The sequence below is a fragment of the Apus apus genome, chromosome 12, assembly GCF_020740795.1.
Source record: "Apus apus isolate bApuApu2 chromosome 12, bApuApu2.pri.cur, whole genome shotgun sequence".
Lineage (NCBI taxonomy): Eukaryota > Metazoa > Chordata > Aves > Apodiformes > Apodidae > Apus > Apus apus.
The window spans coordinates 8,030,274-8,045,733 of NC_067293.1; the positions used below are offsets into that span (position 1 = coordinate 8,030,274).

General features: G+C 44.4%; 1 protein-coding gene across 2 annotated transcripts in view; it reads left to right on the top strand.

Annotated features, from left to right (window-relative positions):
• The first annotated feature begins 703 nt into the window (after positions 1–703).
• Positions 704–15,460, top strand: part of PASD1 (PAS domain containing repressor 1) — a 51,468-nt gene continuing 36,711 nt past the window's right edge. For both annotated transcript variants that reach the window (XM_051630125.1, XM_051630126.1), the window contains exon 1: positions 704–815. The gene's annotated coding sequence lies outside the window, so the exon portion shown is untranslated. The remainder of the gene's footprint in view (positions 816–15,460) is intronic.

Consider the following 15,460-nt stretch of genomic DNA (forward strand, 5'->3'; position numbering starts at 1 on the left):
AAAAATAAATGAGGAAGGAAGTAGCAAACGCTAAATCAGTGACTCACGGTGCGGGATGACTAATGCCTTCAAAGCACAGCTCGTGTCGAGCATGGAGCTGGTGCCTAACGTGGGGAAGGGAGGAAAGTTACGGGATCCTGGGGGGGCAGCCCGGGCCGTGCTGCTGCCCCGCGCCCTGCGCTGAGCGCCCGGCAAAGCCCGGGGGGAAGGAGGGAGGGAGAACACAGCGGGTCCCGGCCGGGCTCCGCGCCTCGCTGCCGGTCCCACCAGTGCCGGTGCAGGTCCCGGTGGGGAGGCCGGGCTCTGACCCACTTTCGGCCGGCTCCTCCTGCTTGATGGCACCGCCGCTCCCCGAGCGACCTGCCCTGTCCCGGGCTGGCCCTGCCCGTCCTCCTCCTTCCTTCGGCGCCAGTTCTGCGCGCGTTCCCTCCGCCCGCGGCCCCTCGCTCCCTGCCCGCGCTCCGCAGGGGGGTCGATGCGCCGGCGCTGCCGCTGGCCCGCGGCTGCCGGTGTCGGCGGGGAGCGGGGAGGAGCGCGCCTGTGCAGTGCCGGGGGGCCGGGCTCAGCCGCCGCCGCGTTACACAACCGGCCGCCGCAAGAGGCGAGTTTCACAAGTCCCACCGCAGCTCGCCGGCAGCCCGCACCCACCTTGCGCCCACCCACCCACCTCCCCGCCCCAGCCCTGCCCGCGCTCATGCCATGTCTCTGCCGGGCAGCGGGACCCCGGGGCGGGCGTTAACCCCTGGCAGCGGGAGGGCACCGCGCCGGGGCCGGGCATGGCACTGAGAGCTGCAGGACACGCATCTCCCTGGACGGTACGTACCCCCCCGCGGCGGGGCCGGGGGTGCGGGGGAGGGTTCCCCTTCCTCACTTCACCGCGGGGAGCGGTGGGCCGAGCTGCGGGAGTGCCCCGGGAAAGAGCCCTCGCCGTTTCACCCTGCTCTCCTTTTACACCTCCGGAACGCTCCCAATTAAGTTTTGGAGAGGAAAATTTGCAGCCTCAACTGCAGTTATCGGATTTTCCCTCACCCCCCAAAAAACCCCGGTGTGTCGGCAGGACGGGCACGGGAACGCAGCGCGGGCTGCTCGGTGGGTTTCCCGTTGTGGCGGGGAGGGGGCTCCCGGTGCTGCAGCCGCATCCCGACAACCGGTACCAGCCCCCCGGCCCCGCAGGTGGCCCCGACCCCCGGGGGACGGGTCGGCTCGGGAATAGCCACCGGACTGAGCACAGCTGAGAGCTGCGGGGTGCTGGGGCTCGAAGGGGGTGGGGAACACGGCTGTGGGTGCGGAACCACCCATTTGCTGGAGGCTGAAATGAGCCTGAGCACAGTTTTCTTATTCTGTCTTGAATTGCTGTCGTTCTGGGAATGCATTTCTCTGAAAACACGGTGAGGAAAAACCTCTGAATTGAGTCTTGCGCCTAAATATAGCGTCTAAAATCCAGGTTGAAAAGTTACTCCTCCCAGTAGGGTTGTTGTGCCATTTGGTTTTACAGATTGTTTACATTATAAGCAGGGAATTACTGGGGCTTTGAAAGTCTCTCATATGTTTCAGCTGTGGATTTGTGAATGATAACTCCAAGCCTTGGTCCTCAATGGCAGAAATTGCAAACTGATTGCTCTGGGTAGCTTGCACTGGAAGCACAGTTCAAAGCTGAGCCCTGCGTGATTCATAAATGAGGTGTCATACGCACTTTAGAGAGCACTCGTCCTTTGCGAAATGCCACAGTCCCCAAAGGCAGGCGGCTCCTGTGCCATCTGCAGAGCAGGTCCCTCCTAAGCGAATTTTGGAGAAGTCCAGCCCAGCAGTCCCTTTTTGGGAGCAGAACTAGCACCGAAGTGCCGATTAGCATTGATCCCTGAACGAAGTTGTCTTCTTCAGCAAGGAAATAACCGCGGAGATAACGTACCTGAAAGCCGAGCTGTTAAAATGCCCCATGCGTTACCCGCCGGCGAGGATGCAGTATGGGCTGGGAGGGCAGGGTTATTTATTAGCCCGAGTTTATTTTGTGGTGTGCAGTGAAAGTCGTGGTGCTTCTTTAACTAATGGGACGAGACGTTCCAGTGTATGGGTGGGGGAAATGTCGGGAGCCGCTTCGTTTTTAGGCAGAATGACGGTGCTCCCTTGTCCTTATTTTGCTGGATCGCTGCTCGCTAATCCCTAGCTCTGGAAATGAGAACTTGCCTTAAAGAGACAGCTAGCTCTTCATGGTCTTGACACGGTGGCTTGACAGTCCTCATAGGTCCTAGGAATGTTGTTTTAAGCAGCAGATAATGTCAGGAGTATTCAGTGTACTCCCTTTGAACTGAACGTCCTGCAACATGTGCTGTTTTGCTTGGGATTTGGTGTAGTTTTTATAAACTTCCTAGGCTGCAACACCTCACCGTAGTTATCCAGGAAAAGATTACATTCGGATTTTTTTGTTTGTTTTCTGGAAACGGTGGGGTTTTTTTCTTTAAAAAAAAGAAAAAAAGGTAATTTTCCCCTAATGTGCTAATTAGAGTAAAGCGACGTGTCGGTGATGCGCCGTGGAGGAGCAGAGCCCTCTGTGCACTGATGTCCTCTGACGAGCACTTGGGTCTCGGTGGCTGAAGAAGTTCTGACAAATGCAGCAGGCACTAATGAGGAGAGGAGGCTCAGGAGTTGAGCCAAAAGTGGAAGTTTGTGTGGAATAGAGGCATTCGTCCGTCTGGAAGATGTAATAGGAAAAATGCAAATTACTTTAGGAGGGGTTGCTTACTGCTGATTTATTCTGTTCATTCAGAGCTGTAGAGTTACTTAATCTAGAGGAAAAAGTGAAACTGGGTTGAAAGTTTTTTGATAAGCTACAACCTTCAGTGAAATTTGGCAGTAAGGTGTGTGATGGTTCCTGTTGTAGCCACTCAGACTATGTCTGTACTAAGTTTTTTTGCTGGTTTACACAAGTACTCAAAACCAGCTCAGGATTAAAGATTAAAATTAGGAAATGAGTAGTTCATAATTAAAGTCTTATGGTGTTGGAATCAGCATTACATTCAGAGATACTGATTTTGAATTTGACTTGTGCTCATTAGTAGTAACAAAAAAATTGGTAGAATGTCTTTACATTTTGGAGCTAGGGCTTGTCTATGCACAGAAGTTGTGTTGTTTTGCCCTAAATGATGCAGCCTTCCAAGATTCACATGTAATGATAAAAAGATTTTAATGCCCACATAAGCTCATTTCTTCAAAACTGGGGGAATGAGCTACGTGCCTGTAGCAGAACAACCAAATCCAGGGTTGTACCAGAACAATTATGGATTCTAGTGGAAGAATATGGTTTTAAAATAGTAAAACCTATATAAAAAAAAAATAGTACAGACCAATCTTTGCTGGTGTTATTAAAATGATACATCCCTTAGTTCCAAATCTCTATTTTGGAAGTCAGGCAGGTACAAAAACTGTATTTAATTGTTACAACCTGGATAACACCCTTCTTTCATGTGAATGAAACTTTGTTCCCCTAAGGCTCTTTTCAGTGTGCCCCACAGTGCCCTGCTGCTATAGCCACTCTGTGCCCATCAGCACAGCCACAGCTCTGCTGTCTCTATCCTGTTCTGTTGCCCAGTCTGAGCCTATTTCTCTTTTCTTTGCTACTTTTGGTGCACGCAGGACTATGCAGTACAGAGCAGCTTCTTGCCCTGTGGCCTGTGTGCCAAACTGTACCCTTGTGCGTAGCCCTGCAAAAACCTCTTTATTATTATTCCAGTTCCATTTGAACCCCAGTTTTAAGGGAGGCTGAGGTGGTGGTGAGCCCTCAACAAGTGCCCTATGCATAGCTGGGCTTGCTGGCTGTGCCTCTGCTTGGCCTGAGAAGCACCAGGTTCAATCAAGTGATCAAGGTGTGTACAATTAATGAGAGACTTTGACCTACTTCAAATTCCCTTATTGGCTTTGGCCTTGTCTACATGGGGAGATTACACCAATTTAGTTTAAGTCAATTTTAAAAGTGATTTGATTAACCTGAGGTGACCTTGCTAAGGACGTTCTTATTTTGGTTTGATTGAACTTATTTGGGTTCAGCCAAAATCTGCACTTAGTAATTTACACAGAACTGAAATTAGCAGTGCCTAAACTGAAAGGAGAACTGATGTCTCTAAATAATGACACAACTTTCTCATGAAAGCAGAACCTTCTGTAGAATCTGGAACAGAGTGTAACAAATCTGCAGACTGAAAGCTATTCATAGCAGAGTGAAAAAAAAAAAAAAAAGAAAACAAGCAAAACTTAAATATCTTAGTGAGACAAATAAAGAAGTGCCAATAATCCCAGTCCTGGAATACTGAGAGCAGTGGCACAAGGCTTGCGTGGCTTGCAGCAAGGCTCTCTCATGGCTCCTCAGCTGCAGGAGAGGCATTTGTGTCCTGTACACAGAGTATCTGTACAGTCAAAAAATAAAAAGTGGTGCAAGGAACCATAGGCCTGTTGGTTTGAATGCAGCAGTACCCAGTGTCTCATGACGTTTTTTGTAGGAAAGAATAATTAGACATGGAAATAATGAGGAAGCAGAGTGAATTACAACAAGATTTTATCAAAGATGGATTGTGCTAGTCTAATCTAACATCTTTTTTGTATAACAGATTATTTAGGTGGGGTAAGGCAGGAATGTAATTTATCTAAAGCCAAGCGTTTGGTACGATGCCCCACAGGACTCTGTTGCTTAAGATGAAGATGGTGGTTCAATACCAGATTTGAAAGGTGGAAAAGGAGCTGGCTAAGGAAAAGGTACAACAGTTGCATGCAAATAAAGTTGTCTGAATGGAGAGAGGTATTCAGAGAAAGTAATCAGGATGGAGAGAGATTAGTGCTGTTGGTCCCTGGGGACCAGGCTTGTGCCTGTTGAATGGAGACGCTCTGACCTGTGGGTAGGATTTGGGTGTGTGCCCAGGAGCTGCACAGGATGACAGCAAGTTGGGAGGTATTGTCAGTATGGAGGAGGACCAGATTATCATATGAAAGGAATTTAGATGACTTTGTTGATTGGAGTGATAGGAACAAAATGACATTTAATAGTGCTGAGTGCAAAGTCATGATAAGTTTTAAGAGTGGAGACCAGTAACAAGAATTTCCAGTGTGAACCAGGAGCCCATCAGCCATGACAGAAGGGAGGGATATGGGTGCACTGGCTGGTCAGGAGAAGACCAATGTCATCCTTGGATATCAAAGGGAAATAATACAAGAGATTCGGGGAAGTGTGGTACTGTCATTCTACAGATCATCAAACAGAGCATCAGTACAAGTGCTTTCCATTGCTCATGGAGTAGCCTGTTGGGATTTTTCATAGCTCTGGACATCCCAGTCAAGAAAATATTGAATTACAGCAGTAGGAGGGCTGGAGATGTGATTACACAAAGAGACCACTGTTGTATGAAGTGAGGTTAAAGAGCCTAATTTGTTCAGCTCTGAATAGTTGAACAAGTGAAGGGACAGGTTACAGTAGGTCTTTTTACACTCAGCTGGGGCTAGATGGCAAGAAGGCAGAAAAAATAAGTCAAAAGATAGCATCTGCACAAGATCAAATTGTCTAAGTTGGTCATGAATAAATTTGGATGTGAAATTAGAAGAAAGCTTCTACCTGCCTAAGGATTGAGGCTGTGTAATAGTCTTTCAATTAGAGTAGTTTTGAGATAGATCTTGATAATCTTATGAAAGAGATTATACACTGAAATTAGAGAGTTCCTGGAGATAGGAAATTAGGTTTGCAGAGTTAGTCCTTTGGTCTTCAGTATAGTTGTATTTTTAATGTACGGTTGAAAGGAGGATGGCCCTGGTTTTCTTTGTACTATTAACCCCATGCAAGAAAGAATTTTTCCTGTTGCTGCAGGTTTGAATATTGCACCCTCATATTTACCTTCCTCTTAAGCACTAGACATTTAAAGTGTGCAGTGCTAAGACTCCTTGTAACATTAGAGGAGCACAATTGCCTGCAGATTTTTCTGGCATGCTCTCTGGTTTAACCTGTTCATCAGATTTTGAGCTGGAGAGACATTTTTCCTTCAGATTGTGTTGCCAGTAACTGTATTGTACTTCATGGTGTATTTTCTGGGATCTCTTGCTAGCATTGTTGAATGAACTTTGTGTGGTTACAAGGACATGCAGTACTGGGAGTGATCTTCACCTGCCCTTTTCTGTGTCACAACACAGTTTAATCTTTCGTGCTTCTGACATGTATCTTAAATTTGTAGTAGGGTGTGAGGATGTGTTCTGGGGCTCCTGGTGCATCTCGGCAGGTTGAGGAGATGTTGTGAAGTGCTATTAAGAGTAGTGTTTTCTGAGGCTGGAGTGCTGGAGTTGGTGTCCCCACTGTTCCTATTACTGCCTGATATTCCTAAAATAAGTTGCAAAGCTGGACTTAAAATCAGCCCTGCTCCAGTGCTGGTTGGAGAAAAATCCTGTCAATTGGGCAGGATAACCACTAGAAGAAATAAGTGATTGTTGACCATTAGTAACGGATTAACAATTTTGAAAACACAGTTCTGTTATAGGAAAGTTGAATGTATAATGTGCATCTTATTACAAGAAAGAGAGAAGGAAATAAAAAAACCTGACAGAAAGCAAGCAGGCAAGCAAGCAAGTAAACAGCTTGACTTAGCCTGAAGCAGAGATCACATACCTGGTAAGCTGCCTGTAAAGAGAGACTGAAATATGGAAAAATGACAGCACAGAAGGGGGATAATATTGAGATGGTAGAAGAGGAAGTGTGTTAACCAAACTCCACTGAGCTTTTGAAATGTGTTGAATCACCTGACTGTGACTTGTGTTCTTAGGCAAACACAATTGTATAATTGATTAATTTGTCGACATTTCTTTAGTGCACAACACTATGGTAACCAGGAGACTCGCTAAACATCGTCACAGGGAACACTGTAAGTGTGTCTTTCCTTGGGAGGGAGAGACCTTGGAGCTCTAACTGTGGAGGACTGATGCACACACCTGAGCAGCTGGAAATGGCAGCCTGGTGGTGGTGGTGGAAGATGAGCACTGGAGGGTTTGCTCATCATGTACATATTCTGGGTGTGATGGAAGAGGTGGCACTGGGCGACAGCTGCCTTGAACAGTAGTGCTACCTGCCTTCCACAGAGCAGGTGGACTGGGCACAGGTATGCCACCCTCCTGCTGGATCCCTAATGCCCAGGGGTCCTGAGCAGACAGGGAGAGCAAAGGGCTTGGTCTTCCCCCCAGCCGCTGCTCACATGGCATGGAGGACTCCCTAGTTAACTCCCTTGTATTTCCTACTAACAAGCAACAAAACAAGAGGAAACAGCCTCAAGTTGTGTCAAGGGAGGACTGGATTGGATATTAGAGGAAACTTCTTCACCAGAAGGATTATCACACACTGGAACAGGGTGCTCAGGGAGGTGGTTGAATCACAATCCCTGGAGGTGTTTAGAGGGTGTGTAGATGTGGTGCTGAGGAACATGGTTTAGCACTAGATCAGCAGAGTTAGGCTAATGGTTGGACTCAATGATCTTAAAGGTCTTTTCCAACCAGAACGGTTCTGTGATTCTGTGTCTATATCACCCTGCATGTCACCCTCCATCGAATTCTAGGACCTCACTCCTCCAGGGCTGCTTTTCAGGGGCCTGTAGTATGAAATAGAAATGTGTGGGATGTTACAGTGCATGTCCCAGCTGACCAGTAGCTGTGGGCCCCTTTCTCTGGGCAGGGAGAGGGGCCAGACCTGCTCTTCTCACAGCTGTGTCACCACACAGCAGACACTGACACTGGGCCTCCATCTCCCCATAATGATTAGTGTTCCCCCTCACCTATAGGTAATCTCTAAGTCTGTGTGAGGTGCTTTGTTGAATGACAGCTATATGCAGATTAATTGATTGATTGACGAATAGATAAATGCAAAGATATTTGTGGGTGTGTTTATTCTTGTTTACAAACTGCCCAAGCTTAGGCAAGATTTTCAAGTATGTAGCAATGGCAGGAATAATATCCATTAAAATGCTAATCTCCTCTCTTGCTTCATCTGTTCGGCCCACAAACACACGCATACACACATGCTTAAAAGACATTAATAAGGGTTGTTTGTTCTCTTTTGGGCTCAGCTTACTTTAATCTTGTTTTTTAACTCACAGCACAGCTTGGCTTATTTCTTCAGGACAATAAAGTTTTGACCACAAGCAATGTGCTAAGTAAACCATTTTCTTGAGAAATAAATTGATAATAGATGAGCTGATAATAACTCCCATTGCCATTAATTATCTTGCATAGACATGGCAACATTACAGGAAGATTTTCAAGCAGACACAGGGGCTTTATCTGAAGGGGATAAGATGAACCCCTGGTCCTGATGAAGGCAAAGCTGAACTTCCTCAGCTTCTGTGCAGTTAGGGCCTCTCCTGGAGTATCAGCCAAAGAGGAAATGTCCCTGGGAGTCAGCCCTTGGCTTTAGGCTGTTTGAGGCTCTACTGCACAAACTGCAAATATGTTTTTACATACAGAGGTGGATGGTGAGTGTCTGAGCCACTGTCAGCTTGTCACAGCAAACGCAGCAATTAGAGAAGCTGTAATAGCTGGGGAGGGTTACACCCCTTGCTGAGGAAGTTTGGCCATAAACCTGTTTGTCCTGCCTCAGAGTGCAACGTACACTGGCACGATTTACAGTAAATGAAAAATATTTTCTCTGATCAAACTGTTTCAAATCAAATGTTATGAAATGATGTATTAAGCGTGTGTGTTAAGTGAGTCATGTGCAGCAAAAAGGCAAGACTTTGGTTGTTGACTCTGCTACTGATGTATATACTAAAGATTAATATCAACAGTTTGCTTTTTCTCTCACATAGGTGAGTTGGAATGGCGTCATTTTGGGACAGGCTTTTAATGGAAGGGGCACAGTCAGAAGCATTAATAAAACAAACCTTGTGCTGATCTTCACACCTACATTTTCTGTTTAATCTTGCTCATTGCAAAGGGCTGAGCCTTGTCATTAGTGGAGACAATGTGTCAACAGAGAAAATGTGAGTTACTTTATTTTCCTTGGGCTCTGGGCTTAGCCTCCCACACGGCAGTGGTGATGTGGAGCTGTGTAATTGCAGAGGGAGTGTAGCCTGGCCCTTGTGTGCCACTCCTGGGATGGACAATTCTCATTGCTGGTTCTGCTGGAGCATGGGCTTCTGTGAAGCCAGATTGCTTTCTTATCTGGGGTATCTTCACATCTTTTGGGACTTGGCTCTTCAACTGAAGGACCTGCTGGTATCTGTGTCTCACCGGACCTAGAGCAAAAGTCTGTTATTTGGGGAAGTTTGCACAACTCAGGAACCCTTGCTGAAAATTTTGTTATGTGGGAAAATTGTCTACAACTCAGCTTTGGTTTTGGTGTTTTTTGTGTGTTTGTTTGTTTGGTTTTTTTTACTTTCTGGAAATAATTCAGATTTTGGAAGAAGAGGGTCCCAGAAGGAGGTTGTTAAATATGGAAGTGTCTATGGTTCTGTAATAGTCCTGTATAGCTCTGTAATAGTCCTGGTATATCTGAAAAGGGCAAAGATCTCTTGCCTAAAATGGGAGAAGAAATGCAATGGACTAAAATTGCCACTAAACCATTTGGAAACCAGAAATGAGGCTGGATCAGAACTTCATCTTCTCCAAGGCACATGTTTCAACTCTGGAGCTGAATTCCTTATCTTGGGTATATTCATAGTTAAAAAGACAACTAATAGAACTATCAAGATCTACAGTGTTAGACTGATTAGTTTGTTGACAGTAGGCTGTCATGACTAGAGCAGAATCTCTGTTTTTTTTTGAGGGATGGAAAAAGACTTAATACAAAGAACAACTTTTGTGTTTTGATTATTCTTTTTTTTTTTTTTAAATTCTATGAATGTTAATAAGTGATCCAGCTGGAATAGCATCTTTCTTTAAATTTGTCCTTAGAGATAGTGTATTATATTAACATGAATTTGATTGCATGGTAAGTAAAAATGTATAACTATAAATCATCATCTTATTTTGAAAGCTGCAGTGACAAGGAAACTATTCTGGGATTTTCTAATATAGTCCAGTTTGAATTGTTTCAATAAAAAGAGATATCAGTGAATAAATCAGATAATGAGCTGCTTTACATAGAAGGCATAATGCCCATTTATGATGTATAGAAATCCTAAGAGAGATGAATTTTCAGTTTAATCTTCAATGCATTGTGTTTGAAATCTACTTTTATGAGGCATTTGTAACTGTTCCAGAGATTACTCTTCAGACACTTATATAGACTTCATTTGTATTTGATTTACAGCTTTCCAAGGTCCTTTGCAAATGTTCACTTTCTTCAGTAGGTTTTAATTTGATTTCTTGACTTTGAAGTAAGATTTGTAGTGATTGCAGGTGTTGCCCAAAGGTTTTTTTTCTGACCTAGTTGCTGTTTTCAGAACTTAGGGAGCCCTGTTATTTCAACGGGTGCAGCTGTCCAGAAGGAGCAGTAATACAGATCATCTCTTTTGTCATTGGCATCTTTGACACAATGTTGAAGAGCTTTGCAGTTGACCTGAGAGGGATGAAGATTTCTCCCTTCCTCTTCATATGAAGAGCATGGAGTTTGAAGCCATTGTGATAAATACTTCTTTTTCTTGCTTTTTTGTAAGTTCTTGTGATAAGTTTCTTGTGGAAAAGATGACAGCTGGGTGAATTAAATCAGGTTAACTAAATGTTAGATTTCTCTCTCTGTTTCCAACAGTGCATTGACACTGAACGTTTACCCATAAATCAGCTATTTTTTAAGCAAAAATGTGGAAATGTTTGTTTGTGTCTTTCCTGACATGAACGTTGTGGGTTTTTTAGGGAATCATCTCAATCAGTTTTACGAGCAGCTGATTTTCCTCCCAGCCTTGCAACACTTGCAGCAGCTTCAAAGAGCCCTGATGGGGAAACATTGCTGAAAGCAAATGTCTGAGAGATATTAAAAACTTTTGGCAGGGGTAGGAAGATAATTCTCAGATGATTCTGCATCAAGGTCTGCTGTAACTTCTATCTCCTGCCAGGCTTCCTAAGCCCTAGGTCATAAGGTTAGAGAAAATTGTGGGCTGATTGTGTCATCCTTCACCTGTAGATACAGACCTTCCCAGTTGCAGTCAGTTGCCACCAGACCCAGGTAGCCTGTCACCACCCTCCTATTAAGAGTGACTGTTTCTAAAACATTAACATTCATGTCAGGTCTAGATAGGGATCAGTACGGGCTTAAATCATTGTTGGGAACAGATGTGAGATACCTAATCAGTTATTTCTTTAGGAAAATGAGGCTGATTGCATGAATAGTTGTAAATATTTCATTCAGCAGTTCAGCTACTACAGTGATTGTAAACAAGCTTCTGAGGCTGAAGAGAAGCATTTTATGGTACTGTACTTGATTTCTTATTCATTTAAACTGTAGTATAGGAGAAAGCAGCTTAGGTACTTTTTGTGACAGCACTGATCATAACCAGGGGCTCACTTTGAAGAGAGCCAAGCATGCACCCCCTCCTAAACACAGCCAGCCTTTGCCCACAGGATGAGTGCAAAGCTCCAGGTGTTACCACTGGGACATGATCAGTTTTGGCCTCAGTAGGAAGACGACAAATAGAGCACCAACATGTCCATCCTCGGCCTCAGTGTTGCCCCTGCCCACCTGCTCCTGAGCTTTGGTGGTGAGCACAGTCTTTGGGTGGGAGCTGAACCAGGACTAGGTGCCCGGTGCCCCTGCCCTGCCATTGCCACGCGATAACGCTGCTGGCTCCTTGCAGCATTGGCTATGTATATCAGCAGTAATTAAGGACATGGTTTAAATTTCTCATTTGTTTTGCACTTCTCACTTGTTGAAAATCGAACTGAATTAAGTTGGAAGAAACTTCAATGTCGAATCAGCGTGGGTGTGATACTAGTTTCAGTGATGTAGCTAGGAATGTTACTAGTGATATTTTGCAGAAGGGCTGATGAGAGGGAAGAAAAAGAAAGAGAGAGTTTCTTTTCTCTCTTCCTGATTGAATGTTTGCCCTGCTTGAGTTTTGGCTAAACTGTTGTATAGTTTGCTTGTGATTTTTAGGGGACATGCACAAAAGCAGTGCATGAAAGAAAGAGGTGGGGAGCACAGATGATATTTGCCTCTCAAACATGGCATGAAATTCTGAGGAAACTGTGACTGCCAGCTGAAGGTCATGGGCAATTTTAACTTTTGCTGCTGGCTTCATGCTCCTGCGTAGATTGTCAGGGATCTCACTGGCCTTGGTGGTATTATGTAGTCATATTATCACAGAAACAAGCTCCCTTTTTACCCATGTGTTTTTTTTTACATGTACTTGTCAGTATGATTCTTTCCATCAGCTGGTTTTAATGTGTATTTGCTTGGCCAATCTAATTTTGTTATGTTAAATACATTATGGACATTGTTAGTATATGGATATGCTCTTTAAGGTGCTTTGGTCAGGAAAGCCCAAGGTAATAAATTTTTATTTATCCTAACTCTGGAAAGCATAAATAAATCCCACTGTGTGCACCCAAGAATTGCACAGGTGGTTAAAGAAAGAGGCAAGTGCCAAAGGATCTAAGAGTCAAGCTCTTCAATTCTCTTTTCACTCTGTCCCAGGTGAGATCTCACACTGCAGCCTTTTCAGCTGGCCCAGCCTCTTGCTTGCAAACCAGGGCCCACAGATCCACTGTCCTTGTCAAGCACACCCGTGCAGCCAGGATTGCCTGGCAGGATGGCAGTGTCCATCACTGCTGCCATTACTGCTTAGTAGAGGAGAGTTATCCTTTGAGAGAGATGGGCCTGTGTATTGAATTTACTGGTTGTTTTGGAGATTTGGTTCTGACTCATACCAGGAGGATTCTTAGTACTGGACCATTGCAGGTCTGAAATAAAACATATTTTAAAAGATTCTGCATGCTTGAACAACTGTGATCCATAGATGTCCAGACAAACCCACATGTCCCATATGATGGCACACTGGCCAAAGAGACCAGAGCCTCTTGGAGGGCACCACAGCAGAAATATTGCTGTTTGATTTGTTCCCTTTCCCCTGAGTTTCTGTGTTTATTCAAATCCCTTTTTTTTTTTTTTTCCCCCCATGAACGTTATCTGGGAGGGACACATCTTTTCCAGTCTTAAATAGTTAAGAAAAAACCTCCAAGAGAATCCCCAAAGCAAAGTGGACATTCAGTCGCGCTGAGTCATATTTTGTTATTACGGCTGATTATCCAGCCAGCCATGCAAATAAACTACAAGGGGAAAAAAGGATGTGTGTGAATATCTTATCTTGTTACAACAGAATGAGGCCTTAGGTCTTCGTGCAGAATATGTGTAACAATAATGACCTAGTATAGAAGTGTTCCAGTGACTGACATATTTGCATTCTAAAGAAGATAAAGTAATGAGAGAGAGAGAGATCTGTAGATGTTTATCTTCTCTTTTTTTCCTCCTGAAGGAAACTTTTGCTTTCTCATTAGATTTCTAGTGCATATCAGCAGTACTGTGCAGAAGGATGAATGTGATTGCAGTTAATTCTTTAACTATTCTTTTATTCCTGAAGCTTTCAAAACAAATAACCATCTTTTGAGGAGCTAGCTGAGAAGTGATTTGGGCAAGACAGTGCAAAAGAGAATATTGAATGTGAAGTTAAAAATTATATTATTATTAACAATGCCAGTAAGTGGCAGCAATTCTTGTTGAAAAAAAAATTGTAAGTTCCAGTAGTTCAAATCCATCCTTGGTGTAATATCAATGGAATTACACTTGGATCAACATATTTTCTGGTGCGTAAGTCTTCTAGTGCTACTTAATGCAAATACTACAAATGAGCATGACTCTATCCAAAATGCATTTACTGACTGTTTATCATCTGTCTTCTTCACAGTAAACAAGAAGAGACATCTGTGGGGAAGGTCTGGTAGCCACGTAACTGGTGCCATTAGGAGCTATTCTCAGCTCAAAGAGCTGTTCTTTAGGGCAGCTAAAACACAAATGCATATTTTAGTGTTTGGGACCCTTTGCCACCATATTACATATTTGCAATGCAGGAAGTAAATCATTGTGTGGAAAAGTGCCATTTTAAGACAACTGGGAGTGATTTTGGAAATTCTGAGTAATGAGGTGAATTTTCTCCCAACAATGCTCCAATCTAGCCCTTAATCATACACTTAAAACAAGTGGACTCAGACCTTATGAAAGGTGTTTACTTACCCAGCTTAAGGTCGAGGCCAAGAAATAACTTGAACGGATTAGCTGAGTTTGAATAGGAACAGCAGCAAATAGAATCAAACGAGTGTGAACGATGCTGCTGTGCTCTCTATCAGAACAAAATCTGCCAGCTGCTGTTGTGGAGCCTAATCCTGCAAGGTGCTGAGGCCTCTGGTTTCCATTGCCCGGGGGGAGCTGGGCCAGGGCACTTCAGGCCTGCGGCTCCCATGACTCACCTTGGTCAAACAATGTTTTTTCTCTCAAGTCCTTCTTTTCCCTGTTATATAAAGGCTGATTCTTTTCTACCTCCTCTTTCTTGAAACCGTCTCAACACTTACAGGGTGTGTTGCTGGGTATTGTCAGCTGCAAGATTACAGAGGTGGCAGCGGTGAGGTCAGTGGGGCATGAACATGGCTCAGCTGGAGAGCAGATGTGAGCAGATCATTTAAGGGAAGCAGCTGAAATTCTCGCAGACAAATGAAGATAAGACAAATTTTGATATGTAAGGGCTTTGTTTAAATTCCTTTTGACTTATGTGCACATTATACCTGGAATGCTCCAGAATTAAACGCACCAAGAGAGTAAAGAAGTTTCTTACTCTTGGACTTAGACGTGTGAAGCCAGAGATGTAAAATGAGGTCAGGTGGCTCAGCTGCAGTGAATCCTTTGATATTCATTTAATGGATAAGTAGCTAAAACTCCAAGTAAGCTTGCATAGGAGAGTTTGAATTTTAGCTATTAAAGCTCTTTATAATTCCCTCACAGGTCTGTTACATAGACTGGACACTAGGAAGCATTTCTTTTTCGAGAAACAAGCTTCCTAGAGAGGTGGTCAATGTCCCAAGCCTGTCAGTGTTTAAAAGGCATTTTGACAGTGCCCTTAACAACATGCTTTAATTTTTGGTCATCCCTGAAGTCATCAGGCAGCTGGCCCAGGTGATCATTGTAGATCCCTCCCAGCTGAAAGAGTCTGTTCCGTGCCATGGGGCAGTTTATCTGTTCAGGCAGTGCTGTGGCAGCCCCGCTGCCATGCCACTGCAGCTCTCCTCAACCTGTCCTTTCATTCCTTCTGTCTCTGAACCAGAAGGGAGAGGTAGGCTGGTTCTGGGATGTTCCATCTTTTTGGAAGTTGTTGGGTTGGAGATTTGGGCTGAAGTCAAGAAGTTGAACTCTGGATCAGGAGCTGAATTCTCCTCTGGTACAGGGAGGCTAGCAGTCTGGTTCAGAACTATCTCTAATCCTTTTGCTGTAGTATTTCCTTTTTTTGAATAGCTTCCTTATGTATTGAGTTCC